The following is a 27,291-nucleotide window of genomic DNA, read 5'->3' as shown; positions in this document are numbered from 1 at the left end:
AGACTTGGGCTCAGGTTTCACCATACCTTCCCCTGCTCCCTTTTTGGCAGCACTGAGGCAGGCTAATGATATCCATGGACCAGGCACTCTTGCTCTTCATGGTCTGGCTCAAGAGTTTCACCCGATCTCTGTCTTTTTCTCCACAAATGGTTCTTGCACAGGAATCCAACCTTGCTCAATCAAGCCCCTTTCTCACAACACTTGGGACAAGAGAAAACCAGAGTAAAATAAAGTGTCAGTCCAAAGAGCTTCAAGTAATCGAGTTCTTCTTTTCTTCCTTCTCATAATATAATTTATTTCCCAAGAATCATCATTTTCCACTTGCCATACCCCTGAATTTAGTAAAGTAAAAATAAAGCTACCTGTTTTGGTCATGTTCTGCTGACTTCCTGTGTACACGTTGTTTCCATGGAAAGCCAATGCTCTCTCTGAATATTTTACTGAGTCTGATGTTTTGGTTTTTATTTTTGGTTTGATTTGGTTTTTCTGGTTTGGTTTTTTTTGTTTTGTTTTGGTTTGTTTGTTTTGGTTTGGTTTGGTTTGGTTTGGCTTTTTTTTGTTGGTTTTTTTTTTTTTTTTGGTGACTTACTGCCTATTCTTTTGCACAGTATATTAAACAACTTTATTTTACCCATGACGTTAACACCCTTTTTCTTTCTGAAAGTAAACCTATCTTAGTGAGTACTACTGATTCCAAAGTCTTAAAATATTAGTGATATTTCCTTTGACTTTCAGAAAGTTTATTTTTATGAGTTTTTCAAAATGCCTATCTGGCTGTTTACAGCTGCATCTTTTGCTGAAATGTTTTAACAAGCAACACAGCTAGGAGAGCTATTTTATTTTTCCCTGACATTATGTTGTTTTTGTATCTAGAGTTCTGGTCTTGTTAGAAAGTACAGGGATAAATGCCACCTCCTGCTTTCACCCTTATTAGGGACATGCTAATATATTTTTACAACATGCCCATTGCAGTTAGTGGTAGATGAAGGCCCACAGTCATTCACAGGAACAAAGATGAACAAGAACTGTAGAACAAAGAAGTGTTTGGTATGATGTTAAAAAAAAAAAAAACTGTGTTCATTACAGGATCTTCATAATGTATGCATTTTGCAGTAGACAGAGAAAGAAGGAGCTTCTTGAAGAAGAATTACCCTAGGAGGTTTTATTAATGCCCTTTTTGGATTAACACCGTCAACAATATCAATTTTTTATTCAATTCAGTAGAAATTCAGTAATTCAGAAATCCAACTCAGTTCAGAAAAATATGAAGGGGAAAGAAAGCCTGATGACCTGCTGAGAGATGCAGTCTCCTGAAGTCCAGCGACTTCACTGGAGGTAAATTGTCTGAGCAATGGTCCAGGAGCAAACACGATACAACCCAAAGCTTTAAGTATTTGCATAAAGGAAATTCTCTTAATAAATTAGTCAGAATGAATTTGATTTAAAGAGACACATTCAGAAGTAGCACTGAGCATTTACAGAAAAATGCTGACTGACTAAAGAGTAGGATCTATTGGAAATCAAGTTAGGGAGGGCCATACCTTCAAAATGCAGAGATGCCACTTGACTAGGATGAAAAGATGCAGAATGACAGGAAAGGCAAAGGACAAGCATGGGGTTTATTACTGCAACCACTAGAACCAAGATGAAGAAGGCAAGGGAGAAGAAAGGAGGTGATCCTACAAGAGGGAAGAAATACCCCAGGCACAGGTGGAGGGAAAAAACCTGATTCACAGCTTGAGAGAATGGAAAATTAGGAGGGCTGGATATTTTAGGAGAGTAATAGAGTGGGTAAAGGAAAACCAAGACACTTAGAGATCTGAGTAGAGAGAGGACACCCTGGGACAAGGAAAAGAGAGGCAGTGGGATATGAAGTTGGCATCGATGCATCAGAAAATGAAAGGAGAGCAGGAAGGAGGAGAAAAATACACCTCCAGTTGCAGCACTGTGGACAGGCCATGGCAGGCAGAGGGAACAGGTATTGGAGCCAGCATTAGAGGGGCTTGCAGAAACTGCAGTGGGATTTGCCATCCCCAGTCAGATGCCTGTAGTTTAAAGTCACCAATATATTTTTTATTATGATAGTGTGGTATCTACTTGAAACAACAGATACAGAGTGCAGGAAGAATCAGCAACTGGTGAAGATTTATGGATTTGCAAGCATTGTCTGTCCAAGGAGGGTGTAAAACAACAGATAAATATGTCACAAATATGTCACAGCAACCTTCCTGCTGCAGAAGGGAACATCTACAGTTTTCTCCTTCCCTCGTGGTTTTCAGCTGCCATCTGAGAGAAAACAGATTCCTAAAATATTCCCCTCAGGGCCAACTGCAAGGCATTCATTCAAAGGAGCAATGAGTAGGAATAAATAAGAAAAGAAAGAAATGGAATTTGCTGAGTGACTGGAAATGTGAATGAAGAGTTAAAGGTTGAATAGTGCCTGAGAGATAAAAAATCCAATAATTTATCTGTGAAAATAGATAAAAGGAAGCTGTGTTCTGCTGCATGGTGTAACAAAGATTCCTTTACAGCTTTCACCGATGGAGAAATTGAACATATACCAAAACACTGCAGCCTTGGAGAGCAAAAAAATCTGAAAACTGTGTTTGACAGTCTCCCAAAAGATCAGAGACATGCAAGTTTACAATTAACATGACTGTTGAGGGGTTACTGTGTGAAAATTGTCCTGTCTCCACTGAGAGGCAAGCAGCATCCTGCTTTTTGGCATACGTGGATCAACTTTCCCTGCTGATGGTGCACTATCTACATGATCATGGAGTGGCTTTATTGGCACAGGGACAGCCTGGCTTGTGGGACTGGACCACAGCAGGATGCTAATAAATCCTCCATTGCACTGAAAATATTGTGTGTGCATAATACACTCACTCATATCTGCCCACAAGGCCAGGTATTGCTGTTTTGGTGAATGTGGTAGTTTAGTCTAGGCCTTCCTTGGTGACCAGTTTGTAACCAAGGAAGTGCCCAGATTTACCCAGTATTCCCTACGATTTTTACGTAAGCCGAGGTATAAGAAGAAAGGAGGAAAGGCCTTCACCCCCTCTTTCCTTCCAGCGGCTTGGAGGTGCAGGTTCCCTGCTGTTGAGTCTGTCGTGTTGGGGAGCGAGGCCTGGTAAGGCCTTGCCGACCTTGGGAGACGGAGGTTACCAGTGGTCGTTCCAGCGTGTCGGGTTTGGTGACTTTCCGTTGTCCCAAGGAGAGTAGTAAGATGGTCTTTTGCTAATTCTCTTAGTTACTAGATCTTGGGCTACTGATCGGGATATATATATATTTTATTTTGGTTTTGTTCCTTTTTTTATTTTCCCTTCCCCCTTCCCTTTCCCTTTTCCTTGTGAAATTGTATATATATTTCAATTGTATGTAACTGTAATATAAGTGTAAATATATTTATATGTATTGCTTTAGCTGTCTCTCTCTCGTTTTGGTTCTCTTGGTTTTGTTTTGGTTTTTTTTTCCCCTCTTCTCCCTGAGGTTTGGGAGGGGACTTCTTGTGGTGAGTTTTGGAGACTTGGCAGGGAGCCAGCTTCAGTGAGACATCACACTGTGCATTAGGTACCTTACTGGAGCTGTTACAGACATATACTGAAACCTGCCAGAGCTGCCATGCTTCAGGAATGGGACCATTGCTTGTGATGCTGGGGCCTGCTGGTAGTGAGGCACAGCCCTGTTGCTGATTGTCTTCAGGGTCAAAGCCACAGTATTTGTCAAAACTGAGTTAAAGGGAGCCCAGATGTGTATTTAGCTATAGGGTAAAATCCCTCATATTTTTCTCCCTGAAACTAAAGCCTGATACTGCAAGTTTTGGAAGCATGCACATGGCTTGACATGGCATGACTAACTGGTGTCACAGGCTAGCAAAACAGAGCAACATGAAGGTGAAGGATGAAGGGTTCCAGTGCGAGGATGACATGATGAGGTGCGTGTGTCTTTATGAATAAGCTATTTGTAGGTGACAAAGAAGCAGAGATTTTATGGTAACATTCACATCCTGTGCATTTCTCCAAACAACCCAAAGGGAAAACATGTCCTGGATGTGTCTCAGGGAAGATTTTAGCCTGGAGAAGAGGAGGCTCAGGGGCGACCTCATCACTCTCTACAACTACCTGAAAGGAGGTTGTAGCCAGGTGGGTCTCTTCTCCCAGGCAACCAGCAGTAGGACAAGAGGGCATGATCTTAAGCTCTGCCAGGGGAAGTTTAGGTTGAATATTAGGAAGAAATTTTTTACAGAGAGAGTAATCAGGCACTGGAATGGGCTGCCCAGGGAGGTGGTAGATTCACCGTCCCTGAAGGTTTTTAAGATGAGACTGGATGTGGCACTTAGTGCCATGGTCTGGTAATCACAGCAGTGTTGGATCAAGGGTTGGACTTGATGATCTCAGAGGTCTTTTCCAACCCAGTTGATTCTATGATTCTATGATTAATGTAGAATGTAAAGGAAGTGTAAATATCTTGTTAGCTTTAAGAAGCTTGCAGACTGCACATTTTGAGTATATTTCCACCAACATGCCTTCAGGTTACTGGCTGTGGCAAATATTAATTAAGTAAAGAGAGTGCTTGACCTATTGAACAATTATAATCATATAGGGAGCAATAAGCTCATAAATCAATAACATTACAAATTAGTGCTCGTTTCAAGATTTGCTTAGGATCAGCTGAATAGTTTCAAGTGCATCTGAGTGAAAGGGGTAGGTCAAATACATTATGCAGCATAAAATTAGCCCACCCTGATGTTTTCACAATGGTTGAACTTGCAAGAATGGAGTGGATGATGACTATTGCTTGTGTTCCTCATGACTAGTACATTTTCTATAGACTTGATCACTTCTGGTTGCTAATATCCCTATTAACATACAGTGTGTGAATTATTTCACAAATCAGGGAAAACACAGCAAAGACTGTGAATTCTCTGATAAAGACAAAAGCCTGATATATCATAGAATCATAGAATCATACAATCAGCTGGGTTGGAAGGGACCTCCGAGATCATCAAGTCCAGCCCTTATCTCTCATCCTGATTGCTTCTTGACATCCATTCAGTTCAGCAGATTTCTGTGCAAAGCAGTGGTGGTGACTTGCAGTGTGGCTTCAGTCTGCAAGGATCCCAAATGCCAGGCTGGCTCTGGTGCCAAGTGTAGTGCTCAGAGCAGCCCTCACTACTTCACTTGAGGAAGCATCTGAGCAGCATGTTTCGGCCCATGGCCCTTGTGCCTCCTGCCTTTTCTCCTGATTTCTATGCTCATGTCTGTATGGGCTTTCAGACTGTTCCTTAGCCCTAGGAAATTCGAGGCAGATTGTTTCTGTTTTAGATCCCACCGACTGAAAAGCGGACATATCTTGCATACAGTGGAAGGACACATCCACTATGCACAGCCCTGTGTCAGGCAGCCTGATAATACACTTTTATTGAGCATGTGTGGTAGGGTACAAGCCTAAAGGTATTGCAGAGGTCATCTCTCCTACCGTGCTGCTCAGCACAGGCTGGAGAACAATCCTAGATGAAACACTGTAACATTCAACAGCACTTGGAAAGGGACTTAATTACTTTTTTAAAAAGTCTGGTCTTGGAGCAAACATCATCACCACTAGTAACATGTTGCAGTGCTTGGCTCCTCTTTGCAGTAGACTTGTAAATATTTATTTTCTATTTGACCTTAGTTAGGCTAAAAATAAAAAATAATTAGGCTAAAAGTAGGCTTATTTTGACAGTCTCTTCTCTGTGTAGGCAAGATTAGTTCTTGACATAGTGCTTAACTTCTGTTTAATAACCTTGGAAATCCCAGGACGTCTCAACGTTTTCCAAAGTGCTGATGCACATACTTTATTGTGGATCTGGTCCAATTTTTCATCCTTCTATTTCTTCTGTAGACCCAAAGGTTACACATTTGTTTTTGCCTAGTCCTGAAACTCCATGTTCAGCTGGTTGGTCACACCACCATCTACATGTCTTTCTCGAAGTCATGCTCACAGGAAATTCTCTCTGCACTTATACCTTGCCCTTTGCACACCATAGTTGTCCTGGAGGCCATGGGATTGGTGGTAGAAGAAGCTGAAATCCCATAAGAAGTCAGGTCTCTGCAGTAGGACCCACCACTGTGGGTCATTTTTCACTGAAAGACCTTACTGAAACAGACTGATTTCTGTCTTCACTCATTCCTTTTGTTTGTATGTCTTAATTTAGAGGGAACTGTGAAAACATCAGTGTGTGAAGGTGACTTTGAGAATGTTCCTTGTCCTGAGAAGAATGAAGGCTTTGGGGGTGCCTGGGGTTACTGCACCACCTGGCTTCTGTCCAGTGCAATTTTCATCTAAAATAGACATGCAATGGAAGAGCTTTTTCCCCCCTTTTTTTCCTGGTGAAAATACCAGAAGATCAGCTGTTCACACAACCTCCTTAATTATGTTACAAAGAAGCATCCTGTTCCTACGATATTTTATATAATGGTCAGCCAACAGGATAAATTTATGCAGGAACAAACAGGGAACCAAGTTGGGCAAAAAAGGAGAAGAACTCGTGGAACAAAGAAAATCCATACCATGTAGAACAGAAAAAAATGGAAGATGAAAAAGGTACCAGAAAATAGTAACACTGAGTAGAAATACTTCAAATAACTGGGAGGAACAGAATGATATAGTGGAAAAGAAGAAGGACTCCAGCATATGCAGATGGAAAACACAGGGAAACATCCATCTGTCTCCATCATCACATCTGTTCCTGTATCCTCCCCCTACAGGAGTCAGTTCCTGGTCTTCTTGATAGTTGGTCATTCTTTTTGTGTCTACGTCCTGGTGCATCCAGTGGTCCCATCTTCTTTCACCTCCCACCTTCTCAAGTGGCTCTCTGGCCCATATCCATATCCCCTATGTCTGATGTCTCACGTGTAAGTCTGCTTAAGCGCTGAGAAATAAAACATAAAAGAAAGGCTTGATTTGTTTGCTGAAGTCCTCGAAACAAATACATGGAGAAGGTATATTTAGACATGTGCTCTCTAGCACTTCAGGCTTTTTCTTTTATCCTTCAGATAATGATTTCCAAGCTCTGATGCATGTTGCACAAGGGAGGCCAGGCAATAATCCTCAGGGCCATTTTGACTGTTTTTTTCTCTTACAGATTAAATAGTGTAAGAGTGGAGAGCTCTATGGGAAACTGTCCAGTTTGACATCTGTATGTGGGTCATGGTGTCTGGAAACTGCTGTCATTGACCCCTCCAGCTCTGTATTTGGAGGGTTTCCCCCATCCCATAGGGAATATGTGGAATCATCAAGTTTGTTTTTCTCTTCTCTGGGAAGCGAGGGAGGAGAGATGCTGGAAAAAGGACCCAATTTCTTTAGCAATGAAATGATGTTGAGAAAATCACAGCAATGCTTCTGCATGCTCATTAACAGGACCTTTATCTAAAAGCATGGAAACAGACCAGTTGGTTTATTTGCCTCTGCCAAGTTGAACATTTGTCTCTGAAACTTCTTAAGTTTTTATGATGAGTGCAGCTTTCAGACTAAGATATAACAGTTGTGATTGCTGCAGTGAATTCAGCATGGCATCAGTTTCAGGGCGATGATAGAGGAACAGATGTGACAGCAGAAACAGTGGGATGCAGCAAGGATGAAAATGCTCTGGGATCCTTACCCTTTTGAAGGTAAATCTTGCAAATGGTTTCTTATCCTCTTTGTATTGATCACCTTCTTGGCCTGGGAGAAGGAAACGACCAGTTGACATACTTGATGTTAACCTTGAGCAAATTTCAGATATTAATTTCTTAAATATACTGTTTCCTGCACAAACCATTTAATTTGCATCTTTATATACATATATTTCCCAGTACATCGACTTATTCTACTGGCTATTCTCCTGTTTCATTGCCTCAATTTCTGTTTCAGTAACAATGTCCAGATCACAAACAGAGTAACTCAAGAAAAACAGTTGCCCTGATCCTGGTTCTAACCAGTATGCAATCTATTAGGTCCTGATGGAATTGATACAATAAGGGTGTATGACACACTTGTTTTAATACTAAATTTTCCTTTCTGCAAATCTGTTTTATTCCCTGAGTGACCAGAGATGACAGAAGAAAGACCTGAGCAGCAACATGAGGTTGAGAAAATGAGGACAGCAATTCTGTGTCATTCTGAATATGTGTCTCTGCCTTGGAGGCAGAGGTCGAATACTCTGCTTGCCAGTGCCAGCCTGATTGTGGCTACTTGGGACTGCTGGTTTACAAAACTTTTTGACTCTTGATGTTAAATGCAGTTTTCAGAATTAGGCAAAAATGCTGATGACTATAGTGAAGTTAGCAAGATATTAAAAATGAACTCTAATTACTTATGGTGTATAAAGCTGATTTCTTCTCAGAGCAAACCCAGCAAAAAATAGATATTTTTTTTTAATTCTGCTCTGTTTTACTCTTATAAAATAACATTTAAAAAAAAGATGAAAAATAAGGAAACAGTTGAACACCTAGTAAGTTTTCTGTGTCTAAGTACTCTTGTCACATTATTAAAATTGAATAATGTGATTAAACTCAAAAATGACAATATTCCTTTCCAGGGCTTTTCTCATTCAAAAATGAGAAAAATGTTAATTAATTTATTCTGTTTCCACTGTTAAAGTGTTAATTAAATTATCCCAACTCCACAGCTGCATACATATTATTGTAGCACACATATACCAAAACTGAGTGAGAGAAATTAAAGGACTCAGATTACGGCTCTCAGTAGTTTTCTGAATTTCTAATTGCCAACGTTTATGATTGTTCTTTACATCAGACTAAAAAGTAGGAAAGAGTTAACTACCTGGAAAAAAAACCAAGAGCTGGAACCTCAGTGTCGTAAGATTCTCTGTCTCACACAGATCATGCATTTATAGGACTTAATTAGAACAAGAAACAGGTAAGGACCTCAGATTAAAAAAAAAAAAGCATCAGTGCACAACTGTGCTTTGTTTGATCTGGAAAAAAACCATTTAACTCACTGTCCTGACATACCCCTGGTTTCTGCCCGTGAAAAGCTTCAAAGGAAATCGTTACCATGACTGATGCAACAGGAGTTTGCCTATTTTGAATAAGTACTCTTTGTCCAGTAGCAATGTCTTGGAAGTTGTGATGAGCCATACAGCACAATCCCCCTGTGTAAAAGGCTTCATGTTGTTGTCAAGGAGACTAGCTCTTCTGTCAGATGCAGCTTTGAAAGTGAAGCAGTCATATGAAGGAAAACTGTTTGTACCTGTGATATTTAAAAAGACACACTTCTCAAACTCTAGAAGAATTTAATTTCTCCTCCTTGCTTACACCAAAACAACAATAATGGGTTTTTAGTAATTTCTTAGTGCCTCTGTATTGTGCTCTCAGTTTCAATAAAGTCAAGTGGCCTGAGTACCCGCTCCCAGGCAGTCAACATTGACTTTTCTGCATACACTACGGATGGTATAATCAGCTATTGTTCTGCTCTGATCTTTGGAAAGTATCATTGTTTCATATGCTTGTTCCACTCATCAGGGACAGCCTGCTCACAGGAGTGGTCTGGCCAAGGTTTTATCTGGCCTTTCCACCAGCAGACTTATGAACAAGCTTATGAACAAGCAGATGTTCTGCCCTCTGTTTTGCTCCACTTTTGTGCTATCTTAGAAGGAGAAGCCTGGAAGCATCTTCAGGGCCTCTTGGTCCTTTCTCTTGCCTCTACTCTGGTTCACCTGCACACATGTCAATCCCTAATGATGCTTGCCTACCCTCCTCTTGGGGGTCTCACTGGAATTTGAACAGTGCAATTCCCATCTTTCTTCAGTTCTTTGTTCTAAATCTTTACAATCATGGTTTCTGGACCTCGCTGGTATCTGTTAGGCTTTCTCTAAGTCACCCATTTGCTGGGCATGGAGTTCCATACCAGATCTAGTACTTCAGACGGGGCCATACCAGTGCCAAGCAGAGCTGAAGGACATCACATGTGCTGAACTTGGGTCTGTGCTTTCAGTGATACTGTTGCCTTTTTTGGTAACAAAAGTCACATGGAGCTTGTGATTGGTTGTCTGTCTGTTTCTTGTCTCCTGCCTGCCTCCCACCAGCTCAGTAAATTCAGCCATGGTAGACCCAGAACAGTAAATTCCTAACACTTCGTTTTGACAGCAAATTTTGGATAGCAAGCCCTGTGGATCAGGATGTGCACTCAGTTTTGCATCCATCCTTTAACAGTCTTAAATGTTTTTTTTCCTTAGATTCTTTACAAGAAAGTGATTGAAACAACACCAAGAAACTTTAATGGAATTAAGTTGGGACATCTCCTTCACTCCTATTCACAAGGATGGGTACTGAGATGCAAGAGGTAATTTAATTGATTTGAAACAGTTTGTTTTAACATATAAAGCTTGGTTGTGTGCCTTTGAAGCAAAGGAAGATGTTTGATGCTCTTCTCAGGTCTTAATTACTCTAATATCCTCTGTTACACAGCAAAATTCTAGAAAAATCCCAAACCTTCAAAAATTCAAGTTTCCAAAGTGTATTTTACTTTACAACACTCCACATTCAAATTTTGTTTAGTACTGGTTTTACTTTGTCAATTTTCTGGATTCATAAAAGTGAAAATGTGCTTTATTAGAGTACTGAATATGTCTATACTGCATGAATTTATAGTCTAAACTGTCACTGATGAATGTTCTGGGATTTCAGAAAGTGTTTCCCTGCTGTACTGAGCATTAGAAATCTTCCCACAATAGATTTTATCTATTGACACTCTTTGGTCCTTTGAAGCTCATTAGGCTATCATAGCTATGACATCTTCTAGTGAGGCTGCAACTGCACTTTACTTTATCATTATTTCATTTTATGAGGCATGGGAAGGACAGGGACCAGAACAGCAATTCACCCAACCCTGCCCTCCTTTGAACTCTCCCCTATGGCTCTTCTACAGCTGTCTACAAAATCACAAATTTGATCTAAAAACAAGCACCATCAATTTTTGTAAGTGCACCTTTCTTTCATCTGTCCCATATTTTCAGCTTTGCCACAGAAATAATAACCTGTGGGCATCAAGTGCAGGCAGTGTTTTGTGTTATTCAAAGGCAGCAGTTGCGACGTATTATTTACCTCCCACATTGTGAGTCCATGGGGCTGGGGTGGGAAGGCTGCACTCTGATCTGAGCCTCCTCCGGCCACAGGGCTGGAATGGTCCCTGTCCACAGGATCCCTGGGATAAGGCAAACAGCTGTCAGAGCAAATAGCAAAAGCATGGGAGAGAAAAGAAGGTCAACAGCGATGGAAAACTGTGCCTGTGGAGTGTAGAGAACATGCAGAGCTCAGATTTTCCTTTTGAGGCTGCAAGTCAGCAAATGTTGGTTTAAAGATGCCTCTGTTCCTGTCGGTCTCACTGTCTGCCCATTAGCAACTGGCAGTTTTCCCAGCAGCTCAAAAGGAGCAATGGGCTCTGGGAGAAGAATTTCTGGGCTGTGGACCAGCCTGGGATATCAGTCCCAGCCCTAAAAAAACTCAGGAAAGGGAGCTTTACAGCTCCTTGAACCAGCAGCTGGACATCAGGGATGAAGGCTGGTGGTGAGGATGGAACAGGGAAGGCCAGGATTATGTGGGAGGAGGTCAGAAGTGAGGTTGCATGACCAAGTTGGTGACAATAGATACCTCTGGGGAGGAGGTGAGGAGTCCTGTGCCTTGCTGCTGGTCAGGAAGAGGAACATCCATCCTGGGTTCTCCTGAGGACATTTAAGTAGAGCACACTTGGAACAGCCAAATGTCTGAAGTCTTCCCAGTCTGTCCTACCACCCACCATCTCTCACCTTCCTGGCTGACTCTACCTGTTGCCAGTCTGGGTGCTGCATGGGCAGGAACAAAACCACACAGATCTTTCTTGGTAGGATAGGTTGCTGTGCTTCTGGATGTGATGGAAAGTCTCAGTACAGTGTTAGACTCCTGACCATTCTGTGACCACCATGATGCTCAAAAACTACATATTTACACCCTTGTCTCCCCTACTTCTGTGTGCAAGCCAAGTCTCAGCATACAATAAAGGAAAATGCTAAGACCATGGCTCCACTCCTTCCAACCTAGCAGACTCTGGAGTGAAAGAGGCATGTCTCTGCAGCTCCCAGTGGGATGCTGCTCCTCATTCCCAACAGCTTTGCCTCTCTAGTGGATCCTGGGAAGACAAATGGACTGAAGCATCAGGGTCAGTATGTTTTGGGGACCACCAATGATATTCAGGAGTTTCCAGGAGAGGATGAAGCCAGTGGTGGTGGAAAAAGTAGATGGCGGACTAGGGCTGCTGCTATTAGATACAGTTAAACATCCTCCTTCAGTAGCTGCCTCTCACCTCAGGGGTGTTTGAGTGAACTGGGATTTTGAAGACCTTCTAGGCTTAATCCACAAAACACTATGACAGAGAGAAACACTCATATTTGTTGATGGCTCGATGGGAGACTGGGAAAATACCATAAAAACATTCAAGTGAAAAATAAAAGGTTGGTTTTGGGATTCATTTTTTTCCTCCAGGCCATTTGCACACTGTTTTCTGTAGGCTTTGTCATCCAAGTCTCATTTCCATAGTGGAGGAAGTCCTACACTTAAAAAAAGCTCCCACCCTGGAAAGTACTGGTGGCTGCTGGCCTACAGAGCTTTCTTCTCATAGGATGTGACAGATACCACAAAACTTGTACTGCCCCTGTGGCCAGGTCCTCTCCTGACAGCTGAGCAATGATGGGGTAATAAGTCCCCCCAATGCCATTGGGAGATGCACAAGCAGAAAAAAATTGAACTTCAGATGGCTCAGTGAGGACTTGCTTTACTCTAACTTCCATGGTGTATTTTAGCATCTGCACACACTGGGATAAGCAAAAAGTATATAACTTTTCCAGCTGTGATATGTAAAATGCCTCCCTTTTCTTCAGCTGCTCTCATTTTTGCTGCAGAGTTTTCCATTCCTCAACAGAGACAACTTCCTAAAGGGTAAATGGAAGACCCTTGTGACATGCAGGACAGGAATTGCAGCTCATTAAGGTGAGATAACTTTTGGAAACTGCAAAGAAAATGCCTCACAGAAGAATAATTCCACATTGGTTATTCAGGGAAGGGAAAAAAAATACCCAAATCACTAAAAGACAAAAACATAAGGGAGAAGAAGAGGATGATTTCCAAACACTGACTCTCTCCTGTCAGCATCTTATCTAGGCTATACTGGCTAAAGTGTCTCTGGATTACATGTGCCTGAGAATGTCTTTAATCCATGTCCCTCATGGTGATGAATGCAAAGTGATTAAGGGTCTAAAGATGTATATAGGCATCTGGAGGCAATTTTCAAAGGAACAGAGATCTCACAATTGTCCCCTTTGAAAGAGCTTAACTGGTCAATTTTCAACCACCTGCAACACAGAGGTGCACTGTTACTCACCTACCTGCCTATCTGCATTTAAACACCCTGCTCTACTAACACAGGCCAGTGGTTAAAAGACGTTACAGCTTGTGAAGAAGTTTTGACTGTCTCCAGGAATGGTATGGATGCAGCCTTCTGCTTCCAGCAGAGAAAGGGGAGATGGCTTCTTCCCTGTGGTTTTGGTATAGCTGCCATCACCACTGTTCCCCTTCTTGCATTGGCAGGAAGGCATATAGGACAGTCTTCAAAGGAGAAATCATGATTCAGTACATCCATGGGACCTGTCACAGGTAGACATTGAAGAAACACTGCAGAGCCCAAGCCTAGCAGTGGCCAGAAAAGCCAGATGCATTTCATGGACCAAAGCTGATCCCCACTGGGAAAAAGAACTTCAGAATATTCACAGCAAATTCTGCGCTGCTTTCTCCTGGGGTTTTAGAAGACCTTGCATAGTGGAACATGAACATGGCTTGGGCTTTAGAAAACTTACAGGGGTACAAATTATTACAGTTCATAACAGAAGGGAAAAATACCACCCCATACTTGGTAGCTAAAATTGCCTGAGGATCAAAAATTGCTTAAATGTCACTGTTGCTAGAAGGAAGCTCCCAGTGCAACTCTTACCGCTGTTTCTGCTGCCAGTCTCTAAAATGGAGCTGCCTGTCAGATGTTCTCCTTAGAAATGCCTGCTTCCCAGAGGGCAACTGTTTGACAAGATTAAACAGCTCTGATTACGCGCAAAGCATTACTAAAACTCTGAATTTATGTAAAGTTTTCTTTGAGGCAATAGAAATGTATACTGCTTTCAAGACATCAATTTTACCTATTGCACTAGTGTGCACTGAATCAGCTCTTTTTCTGCTGTTGTGATGAGCAGCCCAAAATGAATCCTTTTCTGAGCCTACTTTATGTGGGCTTCATGAAAAAACTTGTGTGATTTTAGTCTTTTATTTTCTCTCTCTCCCCTCCCTTTCCTTAATCTTTCAAAAGATTACTCACTCTTTCTTCCAGGAAGTTTACCTGAGGTGAAGAATATCTCTAACATGGAGTTTCACAAGTGACTGATTTCACGTAAGTGCTCCTCATCCATAAAAAAGCACAATCAGCTTCATCAATCAGAGAAAAAAATGCCATGAATAAAACCACATTCTCAAGAAAGGATCATATTTTCCTGGAATCAAGGTGAAATGAGTAAAGAAAAAAGCTCTAGTATCAGCACAGCTCTATGAATCAGTGTAGAGTATTTCTGCTAAAAATATCTAACTTTACTTATCATTTTAGTTAAAAATAAAGGCAATACATATTCCAGAGGGGTATATATAGTGCTAAGAGTACTCTAGAGTAATGAGATATAACTCTGGTAACATTCAGGGGACTTTAGCAGAAGAAGAGGCATTTTTAATGTTCTTTTAAAATATTTTCCCTTTTATAAATGACTCTGCAATTATTTAATAGAGTATGATTTTTAGAACCCGGAGCTGCCTTTCTACAAATGATGTTATGAAGTGTCAGTTTATCCTGGAGGACCCAGAAAGGACAGAGTCTAGTTTTCTCATCATTGTTGAATTTGAGTAGCTTCTCCTTGCTGTATCAGTGAACGTATCTCCACCATGAGATAGTGCCTTGGCATCCAGCGGCCATGGCAGTCCTACCAGCAGCTTTTGTCATCTTCTTCACCTCTCTGCTGTCTCCTAGTATAAAAACCAATCCTGCAGTAAAGGTGCAGAGATTATGAGGAAGGCTGGAGATATCATGTGGAAATAGCAGAGGAGGGTAGTGATGGGGAGCTGTGTAAGTCTTTTTTCTTCTTTTTCAGTTGCTATATCTAGAATATGGGTGATTTTTTTTTAATGTGTTTGTTGCTTCTCATATCTGGTAATAATACCAAGAAATAACAAGTCAGGATGAGTTTCAGTTCCTCTTACCTACTTTCAATGGTACCAAGAGGCGTCTTTATTTGGGCATAAATCAGTCCCTTGTTTTTGGCTATCTTGGGGTGCATTAAGCTCAGAACAGCCCTCTAGATGAAAGAAGCGACTGTCCTACTATACTCAACATTGGTGCAGCCCCATCTCAAATACTGTGTGCAGTTTTGGGCTCCACAACGTAAGAACAATATAAAACATTAGAATGTGTCCAAAGGAGGGTGAAAAATATGGTGAAAGGACTAGAGGGCATGACTTAAAGATGAATAGCTGAGTATACTTGGTTTGTTCAGCTTAGAGAAGGGGAAGTGGAAGAATCACGTGTGTGCTCTCTACAACTTTTTCAAAAGAGGGAGGTGCTGATCTCTTCTTTCTGGTGTCTGATGGGATGCAAGGGAATGGTTTAAAGCCATGTCAGAGGAATTCAGGCTGGGTATTAGGATAAAGGTCTTCACTGAGGGGGTGGTCAAGCACTGCAACAAGATCCCAAGGGGAAAGGCCATGATCCCAAGCCTGTTGGTGTTCAAGAAGTGTTTGCACAATGGTCTTAGATATATGGTGTAATTTTTAGGTTGCTTTGTGTGGAGTCAGGAGTTGGACTAGATGATCCTCCTGGGTCTCCTCTAACCCAGGATGTTCTGTGATTCTACATCCTCATGTTAGGGGCACCTGTGAGATGGTTAGAAGTTTATGCTATGATTGGTAGCCAGAATGAGCTATGGAAATCAGACAATGGGTGTATTTTCTTACTTCAGTGGGAGTGGTGGTCAGTCCTGCAACATTCAGTGGAGGAAAGAAACAGCAGTGCAGGTCCCCCAAGCCTTACTTGCTACATCCCTGCCTCGTGAGTGGCACTTTGTCTGCGATTTAAGGAGATTTCATCCCTGACTGCAAAATCTGTGTTGAAAGAAGCTAATGGTGTATACAAACCTCTACTACACATTATCTGATTCAACTAGTTTGCAGTGGGGACAGTATTAATGGTGATTTTTAACTGAATAGTGTGTGGCATGCACACAAGATGGATGGGATCTGCCATTGATATTACTGTACCCATGGAGAGTGTCGAAGCCCTAGTGCTTCAGAACAGAAACTCCAGGGACTTAGGTCTGTTCTACCAGTCAAGGATGCAGCAGGGTCATATGTAGAATGCTCAGTTAGAAAGGGAAAACACTTCCCTGTAAAGGTTTAAAACCTCATTTTATGGAACTGGTTTAAAATCTACTGCAAATAAAGTCACATCCTGAGAAGACAGCTCACGGCTGCTGGGTCTGCTGCACCAACAAAGCTCCAGAGGTAGCCATGACTAATATTTGCATACAATGACATCTTCATAAGGGAATCTAGTTATCATCTGATGCTTGTTTCTGAAAAAAAAGAATGATGATTTGTTTGTCTCTCCTGGTCACTGCCAACCTGCATTAGATTTTAAGGGCTGATTGTTAGTCCTGAGCTTATCTCAATGTCCCCATATATTTCTTTCAATTAGACAGCAATTTGAACTTAAATACGATTGAGGAGTATACGATCAGTCATTACAACCTTGTACAGTAGGAAATATTAACTCATTACATAGAATGCTTGAGCCCTTGTTCATTTTTTATTTAGTTTTGAGCAAATGCTCAGTCATGCAAACTACCATGAAGCAAGCTTCTCGTGCTGCGGCAACCAGGCACGTAGGTCCCAGAAAGGTGGTTCAATAGAAGAGTAACTGACAGACTCAAACTGGCTTTTCCACTAGGTAAATTTCTTGAAAATTTGGTTCATGAGACTGTATGTGTTCAATTAGTTCTGTTTGTCTTTGCACGCTGCCAGCACTCTTCAAATCAACTTAGATAATGGATGTGAGATAGATATGGCTCTAAAGTTTAAACCAATTACTGGTAATGTGCTATTCAAAAAATGATAATGGAACTATATTATAGCAGTAAAATAAATACTGATTTTTAAAATCTTTAATGATAAGAGAAGTCTCATTCTTTCCCTACATGTATTTCTGTTAAAAAAAAAAGGCATAAGAAATTGGCACTCCAGCTGCAATCTAGGAAAAACATACATCAGAAATGTATGTTGAAGACAAGACCTACAATTTCTTTTGAAACAATTCTGTAGATGAATAACACTGACAACCTCAGTGAAATACAGCAATTGCCCAAGACTGCATTCACTCCCAAGAGCACAGGTTATTGTAGCCTAACGTTTATTATTTGTTTATATATTATTTGCAGTGTGCTCATGGCTTGCCAGGCACAGTCCAGACTGTTAAAAAGGGGATTTCTAGCTCTGAGATAGACTATAATTGAAAGACAGGGGTTATGTTTTCCCTGCACCATAATTTACAGCCTTCAGTGAAAAATTCATCAAGATATGTGATAGCACAAACAAATGTTCCAAGTAACAGTTTTAAGGCAATTTCTTGTTTCTGCTTCCCTGTAAAACTTCTGCTTCCCTTGATGAAGACTGCAGTCCCTGCAGATGAAGGGACTCCGTAAATATGGGAGCATAAGTGAAAGAAAGTACACAGAGTTCAGAAGAGCACCAGGAAGGGACAATGAGCAACTCTGTGGTGATGATTCATCTCTTGTAATGCCCACAGCTGCTTGAGTTGAGGAGTATGATGCATACAACCCAATGAAAAGCCTTATATGAAAATGGAAACCTAGACCAAGGCAGGTTGTGTTGAACTCAGGTTTGACTTGGATATACCAGACCATCTAAGACTGTCAATATACAAGAGAAAGCTTAACGTTTCAGTCAGGATTCTGTGCTAAAACACCACTTTTATAGCACTATTGAACATTATTTAAACTGACCACCCCCCTCCCCCCCCAAAAAATAAAATTACCTGAAGCTCATAATAATGGTAGAAATTTTCGTATTATTCACCCATTTCTGTGTCAGGCTGGGTCATCCTGCTGATCAGTTGGTTTCAGAACACCCTGTGGAAGACCCAGGTCAGCAAGGGTCACTGAGAGAGGAGAGTGTGTTGGTAGAAAGAGAGGCACAAACTCTAGGAAAGTGTTAGTTACCAAAGGAGATTCTGACACTGGGAGGGCCAGCATCTAACCTGTGGGAGCTCCAGCCCTTGACAGTGAGGCTAAAACCTCCTGAAAGCAGGTGGCTCAGCCTGGGGGGAGGCACTGCAGCTACTGGGTCACTGTGTTCAGCTGGGCCAGGGAAAATGTCCACAGGCACCTCTTGCTTACAGCAAATGCAAAGTGCTCTGTTTGCCATGGAAAGGAGCACAGGCACAGGGTGTTGCTGTGAGTCTGGTGATATCCAATAACTCGTTATGCCTTGGTAATTTAGTTATATGTCTGGCCTGAAGATGTATCTGTTACCACTCAGTGTCTCACATTTATGATGAGCTGAATGAGTAATGAATAATCATCTGGAACACAGTTTTGTCCCCCTGTTGGTGTAAGCAGTTCCATGGGTGGATTTGCAGCAGGGAAGAAACACTTGGCATGAACTGGAATGCCAGAAGCAGTCTGTATGACCACCAGTTCTGATCATCCAAGTGTATCTCTGATTGAGAATTGACATTTCATGATTCTTCCTTGCTTGAATGCTGAAACTTTCCAATGAGCTGGAGATTTCTACATCATTTGTTGTTATTATTCAAGTGTCAAAAAGGCAGAGTGACCTCCAGCCTTTTCAGCATCTAATGCCATGCCATGAGGACAGCGGGACAAATATTTAGAACTTGCCTCACAAGGCTAAAGCATATCTGCTCTGGAGAGCAGGGCAAGTGAGTAGGAGACTTGAGAAAACTTCACCTGTTGTCTTTGATATTGGCTTTATTGACACTTATAAATTTGGTGCCTATGCATACAAAGGTGCAATGCATACAAAGGTGCAAAAACAGGAGCTAACACCCTACCCTCAGCAGGCAGGTGGAAAGGAGGTGCCCTGAGAATGCTGGCAGGTTTCAAACTAGCATTTATGTCTTAATAATTTCACTCAAGGGTACTGAAACAGAAAAAGGTGTTCAAGAGACTTGAAGGGAAAGACTCAGCAAATGGAAACATGAAAGGGGTCCCAGAGAGGCTGAGAGGGTCTGGAGAGACAGTGGTGGCAGAGCACTGAGGCTCAGGCTGGAGCTAGTCTCCCATCACTACTCATGGCACAAAACAATGTGACCAGGCCCAAAGCATTATTTGCACAAGCTGACCCCAGCAGAAATTTTGGGGGGCTACCCATGTTGGGAGCATCCCATCAAGTCAGTGGATTGCTGTGCTGGTACCACATATGGTAAGCAACATGGCAAGATGGGTCACCAACACGTTTCTTCAACTGGGAAGCAACAGTGCAAGCCCACACAAGGGGACTACCAGTGTGACCAAAATGTCCTCTCTCATAAAAAACCACTTATTTCTTTCACTTAACATAGCAGAATTGTTCAGATCAGAACAGTTTCTTTGGATATGCAGGAGGACTTATTGGCTCAGCAAACTGAATACCAATAAAACTGGGATAATGAACCATTATTTATGCAGTGGAGCCATTATACTTTTATTTATTGCACTCACTGTAATTACAGTTTCACCAGACCTGACAGTAACACATCCTTTAATGATGTACCAAAAGAAAAGATTTATTTGGAAAAAAAAAATCCCAAAAGCGTTAGTCATTACTTAACTTTCTACTGGAAATTTTTAGGAAGGGAGGGAGAAAATATAAATAATGGATTTAGTAAGAAAATATGTTTGTTTGGTTTTTTAATCTTTGTCATGTTTCCAATCTTCACATCACTCTGAAAGGTCACACAGTGAAAGATGCTGTTGTGCTGCTAAACCCTGACAGCGGTAGTGGTTGCTTTATAGGATGAGATCTAATAAACTAGCACATGCAGAGATGCTTGTGGGAAAGCAATTGATGGCAAGCAGAGAACCCCCATCAAACAATAAAACTTGCCTTATGGCAGCTTCACCAGGTCTCATGTGTTTGGCATCACTGGATCACTCACACCTCTCAGGTTTTCAAATGAGTTGTTTTTCTTGAGTTCTGCTCTGCCATCAAAGTGTCAGTCTCCTATTCAGTTGTTGTCTATCTCACTCTGCCTTCCAAAAAAAAAAAACCAACAAAGAAAGAGACTTCACTTGTAAATTTGACGTAACCTGTTATTTGTTTGGCATGTTTCACCTATCAGGTACCTCTGTGTTGACTAGCCTTTTCATAAATATTAATATAAAGGCAATACCTTTACAGGCAGAAGAATGCATAAATGCCTAATGATGAGCTCTGTTTCCAGCTAACTTCCAGGCATCCTGTCTGAACCAAAGCCCACCCTCACCCTGAATAATTTTCATTGTGGCTGTGTCTTGCTCACAGTGGGGACAGCCTTCTGTATTACTAAGTGCAGACAAACACAGAACCCTCAGGCTCTCTCTGCTAGGTCCTATAACTTTGAAATATTACCATCTGACTGTCTCTCTCTTTTAGAATGATGTTCAGAGGCCCCAGCCAAAACCAAAACTCTGTAGTGTCAGCCACTCAACAACCACGTAGAAAATCCAGTCGCCTGTGAGATCCTCTACAGCCATACTTGACTTCAGCTTGATCTTTTTTAGTGTATAGATTCAAAATTAAAACCCTGTGGACTGGAGAAACCATGTAGCTCAGTTTTGCTTTAGAGATCCAGATCTGTGCTGATTGACTATTGGGATCATTATCCCAGATAGGAGTATGTCTCAGGAGATGTCACTTCTAGGTCTGCCTGTGTTTGCACTGAGGGAACATCTAGTAATCCTGAATGTGGTGGGAGTTTAAGTGCCCTCATTCTGTATTGGGATGAACTTTCTTCCAGCACCTTTTCCCAGACTGATCTGTTATTTTGTGAATTGCTGTCTGGCTCAGGCACTGTGGGCATCCACAGTGGTTCATGTCCTGAGTGTTTGCAGCTTCTGATACTGTGACTGGCACCGAGCTGGAAGGGAGCTGACAGCTCCCCACAGCAACTCAAACAATAGCACCAATCTCAAATGATGGGGGGAAAAAGCATAGCTTCAGTGTGGTGAACAATGAAACCCCCACCAAGAATGAGGAAAGTATGTAGAAGTTCCTGATGCTTAATTATTTTATTTGTTTGTAAGTTTGCTGCCTTTTGTGCTACTCCTGTCCCACATGGGGCTGAGCACAAATAATGTATTTGCTGTTTGTTCTGTCATCAGAGCAACAATCTCTTTGCCTCTGTTTCTGCTTTCTTCAAATGAAAGTCAGTCTCCATTTTAAGCTCTGAAGTCACCCCCTGTGTTTCTTCATGATTGTCTTTGAGATCTACGTTGACTGCTTTCCTGAAGAAAAGTACCAGTTGCTCATAGTCAGGGGAACATGCCTGCATTTATTTACATCTGAAAACAAGCAAGCAAATCTTAGAATGATTTGTGGCTTTACAAACTTTTTCTGAAACTATACAGCATTTATCGCAGCCAGCCCTGGCATCCTTCCTCCCATGTGGTTTGCTGCCGTGACATGTCAAGTCTTATCTTGGATTAGGTTGTTATCTCTTCAGGACTGAGGTTCTAGCCTCCATGGTTTAATGTCATTCACTGGGTCACATAGACCAGAACTATTTATGAAATCTCCAGGAGTCCCCTTTCTTGTGATGAAAACAATTAGGGATTCAGAATTTGCTTTCTGTTCCTGTATTCCCAGCTGTGCTGAGTATTCATGCCAGAAGGCATCAAATACATTAGTCTACTTGCAGAAAGGGATGGCAATAACAATGTAGCAGGGGAAATCAAATAAGCAACCATGGAAGAGTTGCTTATCGTTTTCAACCAGCCCTATGAAGACTTTATTAAAGGATTCCTTGGGCAGTGTCAAAAGAGCAAAAAGAATATTTGGGCCTATAATCGTTCCTGCAGCAAAGGCAGATTGATCTAAAATCCCAGTGTAAGAGAGTTTCTCCAGGAAGAGTATATTAGGATTTCAGAGTTAATCCCTCAATGATGTCACCAAATCTTTTTGAGTCTGTAATCTTCACCAGGTTTGCAGGACAGATTTTGTGGCTATTTTGACAAGACACCAAAGCCGAAGTTACTGTCATGGTGTGACCAAATTCAAGTGGCTGACAGAGCAGATATTAGCACCATTAAAACAAAAAATATAAAAGTGTGTTCCCTAGAGTTTAAACAGAAATGAAGCAAGATTGTAGTTTCTGGCAACAGAACCAGAACACGTTGCATGTAAGCTGTGATTCTGTCCATCTTAATTATATGGATGTCAGTGCGGCACCAATGGTGTGAGCCAGGAGACTATTAATTACAATGAAGAAATAAAAGGGGATCACAATTACAAGTGTATTCCATAGCAAAATTAACACTCATAAAGATGGAACATTTTTCTGACCAACACCTGCAGTCGAGGCTAAGCAGACCACATTGGATCTTTGGAATCAGTGCATGCACAGGGCGTCGTGGGTGTATTTTTCTTTCGAGGATTAAAAAGCATTCTTCTCCCTCTCTCCTCTTCTTGGTCACATCCAAGGCAGGAGTTTGCAGTATTGACTGCTCAGTGAAGAATATAATTGACAGAGTAGAGAGGGCTGCCACAGAGGAACTGTGCTTTGATGTATTAGAGCTGGGAGAGGTTCGGGGAGAGCAAAGGCAGTCAGATGTACAGACGACCTTTTGTACAAAGAACTACTGAGTAAGATTGTCTTTCCATCTGAAAAGTAGGTAATTGTCAGAGGACAGGATGAAGGTGTTTAAACTCATGAGCAGAACTAGTTGGTTGAATAAGGACACACTTTTCAGTTCTCAGCACAAGAACGAAGATGCATTGAATGAAAGAGGTAGGTGTCAGGTTCCACCAGAGCAAAGCAGTAATTGACTTTTTGACTAGCATGTGGGTTGACTCTGGAACAGCTCTGCACAGAGTATCGTAGTAGCTGAAAGTTCTGAGAGAATATGAAGTTCTAGGGATGAAGAGAGCTCAGTGAAGGAGTCTGAGATCAGAAATATCATCAAGTCCAATCAGAATAGAAATATCATAGGAAGAACGTCTGGCTCATGAAGTCCCTAAATGTTAAAAAGTAGGGAACAGGGAGAGTATGTTGGGGAAACATCATACATACTTGTCCTGGTCTTATTTCCCTAGGCATTAATTTTGACCACAGTGAGAGACCTGATATAAGGCTAGACAGACCTTTTGTTTGATGCAGTAAGATAATCTTGTGTTACTTACATTTGTATGTGTATAGAAAAGTTAACAGAAATATTAGATGTTCTTTTTTATGTATATCATCTCTCTCCATGTACTGCTAAATATACTCGAGGTATATTGTCCCCATATCAGCTGATATGTTTAAAGTCTGAGCCTTAGGAGGAGGATTAGCCATTAGAACAAGTTCATCCATTGAGGTATTCAAATCTTGATGCTTTCAGTGCCTCTAGTCAAGGTATGTTTTAGCCATGCACAGTATAGAGGCATAAGAACGAAATATTAGGACCTAGGATTTTCAGATATGGATGATCCAACAACAGATCCTTCTGGCCTCACCTGACCTAGAGAGTCTACAATGCACAAACCACTTCATGTGAACTAGACACCTAAGGCTCCTTCCCTAGTCTCTTGAGAGGAATTGGTTTGCTCAGGATCTAACTCACTTGACCTGTCTCAGCTACTTGCTTTGGAATCCTATCTATTCTTTTCACTGACTGTACAGAAAACCTTAGGGAAGTGAGTCAGACATGTACATTTACAAGAGTTAGATCAGCTTCATCCTCTGAGTTATTTACAGGCCTAGTTTTCTAAAAGTACCGGGAGTTTCACAACTCCAGTTTCACAACCCCAGTTTCACAACCAATAGCTTCTGTTTTTAAATTGTAAGTTCCACAGGTGTTTTACTATTATTGAAGAAAAATACTGTGCCAAATTCCATCACACCATCAAAACTCTGTGAATTTAATGAAACTTCAAAATGGATTAAATTAGCAAGCTGGACAGATGTTTTGATGAGATTAATTTATTGTAAAATTATATGTAAATGTATTTCCTATCTTGGTAAGCATATTGGCTCATACTGGCTTTGAATAAATTCATCGTAAAGTAGAAAAAGAACACAGAATTCTTCAAAGATGCTCTGAGATTTAGTCTTGTCTCCCTGTTCAGTAGAATTTCATGGAAATTCATAAGAACTACAGAATTATTTCCAAATCAATCACAATACATATACTTTTCATTTCTGTTTGTTTCTTATGCCTGCATTGAATTTAAGACCAGGGAAAAAAAAATCAATAACCGATTTCTTTCTCAAAGTTGTAAAGTTTTTGAATACTGAGACAAAAATAAAGCTAGTCATTCTCCTTATGTTCTCAAGTATGAACCCTCAAGAGGAGCAAAATCAGAGAGACCTAAAAATACAAATATGCTCCCCTTTTTCTTTTTCTTTTTCTTTTTTTCCCAATGCAGGACAGTGTGATTCGTTTGGCTTCACACATGACCTCTTGAATGTAAGCATTTTCAAAAGGGCCTAAATTAATGCAAATAAATCTTAACCTCATGGGTCACTATCCAACCTGAATTAATGCAAATTTTATGCAGTGTCATGCTTGGTAACCAAAGCTTAAGATAGACTGTTTTACCTAATTTCTTTTTATCTCTGCAGTCTCTCTAACAAAGTGAAATGAAGGTGAAACAGTTTGCTGTGCCCAGAGAGTCATTTATCTTTAAGATGTTCTCACCAATACTTTCTGCTTTCGCATTTAAGCACATCACTTAGACCAGTTTGATTTTACAGGCAGATCTCTTGGGACCTTCCACAGTTCATTTTGGGGTGAAAATTTGCCTAACCCTCCTGTCTGCATCCTGTATCCAACATGCTATGTCAAGGACTGAGGTGTATGAAGGGGCCTATGGAAGGGGGAAAGAGGGTAGGTCAGTGCTGCTGTACCTCTACGTCTCACCTACATGAGCACATTTGAGATAAAGGTGTGTGGCTGAGCAGGGGCTAAAAAGGACTGTGAGTCTTTTGTCTGAAGATATCCATGATAGGCTGTTGGGGTCTTGCAACTGAGTTTATCTCAGGCCCATGATAACAGCAATAACAGCAGCATACTGATCCAGAGAAACTGTGGTTGAACCCAAGCTTTCTAAATCCTGATGTCAAGCACAGAGATAAATCTAGGAATTTGTGTTGCCTGAAATAGTCTCTTATTAAGCCATAGATTCTACTAGGTAGTGTTAGAAATTTGATAACTGCTTCTTGGGGGGGCGGGTTGCTTGGTTTTTTTCTTTCCCCCAAGCAAAAACTCAGTTGCACACATCCAAGTTCAAGACTAGAAAACATGGGCAGACCAGGTCCTCCACTATACTCTGAGCAAATAGGACTCGACCCCAAGGTAAGACATGGGCAGCAGAAACACAGATGATGAGCACTTCTACTGCACTGTTACTTTATTTCGTAGTTCAGAATTCTCTTATCCCACAAACCCTGAGAGTGGGACTTATGTCACTTAATATTAGACATTTAAATTGCAGCTGGTCCCATGAGATTAATTTTATAAACAATGGGGAGAAGCAGTCTCTGGTAAAGTGACGCGACCAAGCCATTCTGGACCGTGATCTAGGATTGCCATTTTCTACCCATTAGGAATAAAATGGTCACTAGTTTTGACTGAAATACATAATTTTGGCAGATACATTATGGTGAGTTAATTCCATTCTTTCGTTGAAACTGTCTAGAATGACTATATACATTTGATATCAGAAAAACTTTATTTTCCTTATTCCTCCCTCAATTGGAGAAACATCCCCAAAAGCAGATTTTTCATGGCTCAAACCACCAAAAGCTAAATGGTAGGTAGGTTTACCTATGTCCCTTTGCTTTTACAGGCTGAATGAATAAAGTGCCTTCAGTAGGAGACTTCTGCATAGAGAGCACAAACCAATGCTATAGGATTCAGGTGGCAGAGTAGAGTCCACAATAGCACTGAGCTTTTTTTGCACCTCCAAGGAAGACGAATGATGAGGAAGAGCTGTGGCAGAAGTAGCCTCAGGCAAGAAACGTGATGCTGTGACACCCCCTCTCCATCTGCTTGCAGAAAAGAAGCCTGTGCTGTTGAGTGAACGTGGAGCAGAGGGAAGCACTGAATTTCTCAAGAAGAAGACAGAAAAATGTGCTGATTTTCTCTATTGGACAAAGATGCCAGCATTAATTTGTGGTGGTTTTTTTGTTTGTTTTTTTTTTTTTTTTTTAGCTGGATAGAAGACTGAAAGCTAATTTTGTCACTGTAACAGTGTTTAAGGCAGAGATATTTTAGCATCCAAAGACATTGAAACTGAGATGTAAATGGGAACAAAGGAATATATCCAAAAACTACTTGGATTCAAAATAGTTACTAAACCACCCTATAATTCACTCTATTGCATCGTGTGTGCTTCCTATAGTGAAGGCATTGATTACTTGTGTGGAAGCTCTTCCCGCCCCAAGAAAGGGCAAAAATGAAAATTGCATTTACATAACAAAAAAATATTTTTTTCAAAAAATTCAATTGGCCAAATTCAGCTCTGGAGGAAAGTGCCTTTGCCATCAGTGGATTGGTTTGGTCCAAAGCATCTAAATCTTAAAAGCTGCTTAAGAAAAGATGGTTGTCTGGGCTGTCTTCCCACAAATTAAAAAGCTGATTGCAGAGTCTATGTTAACAATATCGGACATTTGCCTCTCATCTGTGAATATCCCTTAATGACTTTTCCCTGAAATGTGGTTTGATGATGTGAATTGATGAAGCTTCACACTGAGTATTTACTTCTGGTGAGATCACTCAGGGATTTCTCAGGAGATGTGTTTGGGAAGATCTGGCCTTGTAATTAGGATGAGAATAATTTGGCAATAGAAAGCAGAGAGATACTTTGTTAGCAGAAGAATGTATGAAAATTGTTCAACTGCTTTTGCTGCCCTTTCTTGCTATTGTTGAAACATTGAAATAGCTACCTCAGAAATCAGTTGTGTACTTGAAGGGAGCCCTACACAGAAGTGTGAAAT

The 27,291-nt window shown here is 41.1% G+C and overlaps 1 long non-coding RNA gene across 2 annotated transcripts; it reads left to right on the top strand.

The window, feature by feature from the left end:
- Positions 1-3,141: 3,141 nt before the first annotated feature.
- On the top strand, positions 3,142-26,667 carry LOC120324620. 2 transcript variants are annotated; one of them, XR_005566075.1, is made up of 5 exons: positions 3,142-3,221; positions 10,220-10,326; positions 12,917-13,004; positions 14,389-14,448; positions 26,142-26,667. It is a non-coding gene; the product is annotated as an uncharacterized LOC120324620 (long non-coding RNA). The 2 variants fall into 2 exon arrangements; XR_005566076.1 differs by lacking the exons at positions 12,917-13,004; positions 14,389-14,448.
- Positions 26,668-27,291: the final 624 nt, after the last annotated feature.

This window comes from Pipra filicauda, unplaced genomic scaffold (genome assembly GCF_003945595.2).
Source record: "Pipra filicauda isolate LSUMZ 115617 unplaced genomic scaffold, ASM394559v2 scaffold60_size3304689_pilon, whole genome shotgun sequence".
Lineage (NCBI taxonomy): Eukaryota > Metazoa > Chordata > Aves > Passeriformes > Pipridae > Pipra > Pipra filicauda.
This window is presented reverse-complemented; position numbering and strand designations above follow the sequence as displayed.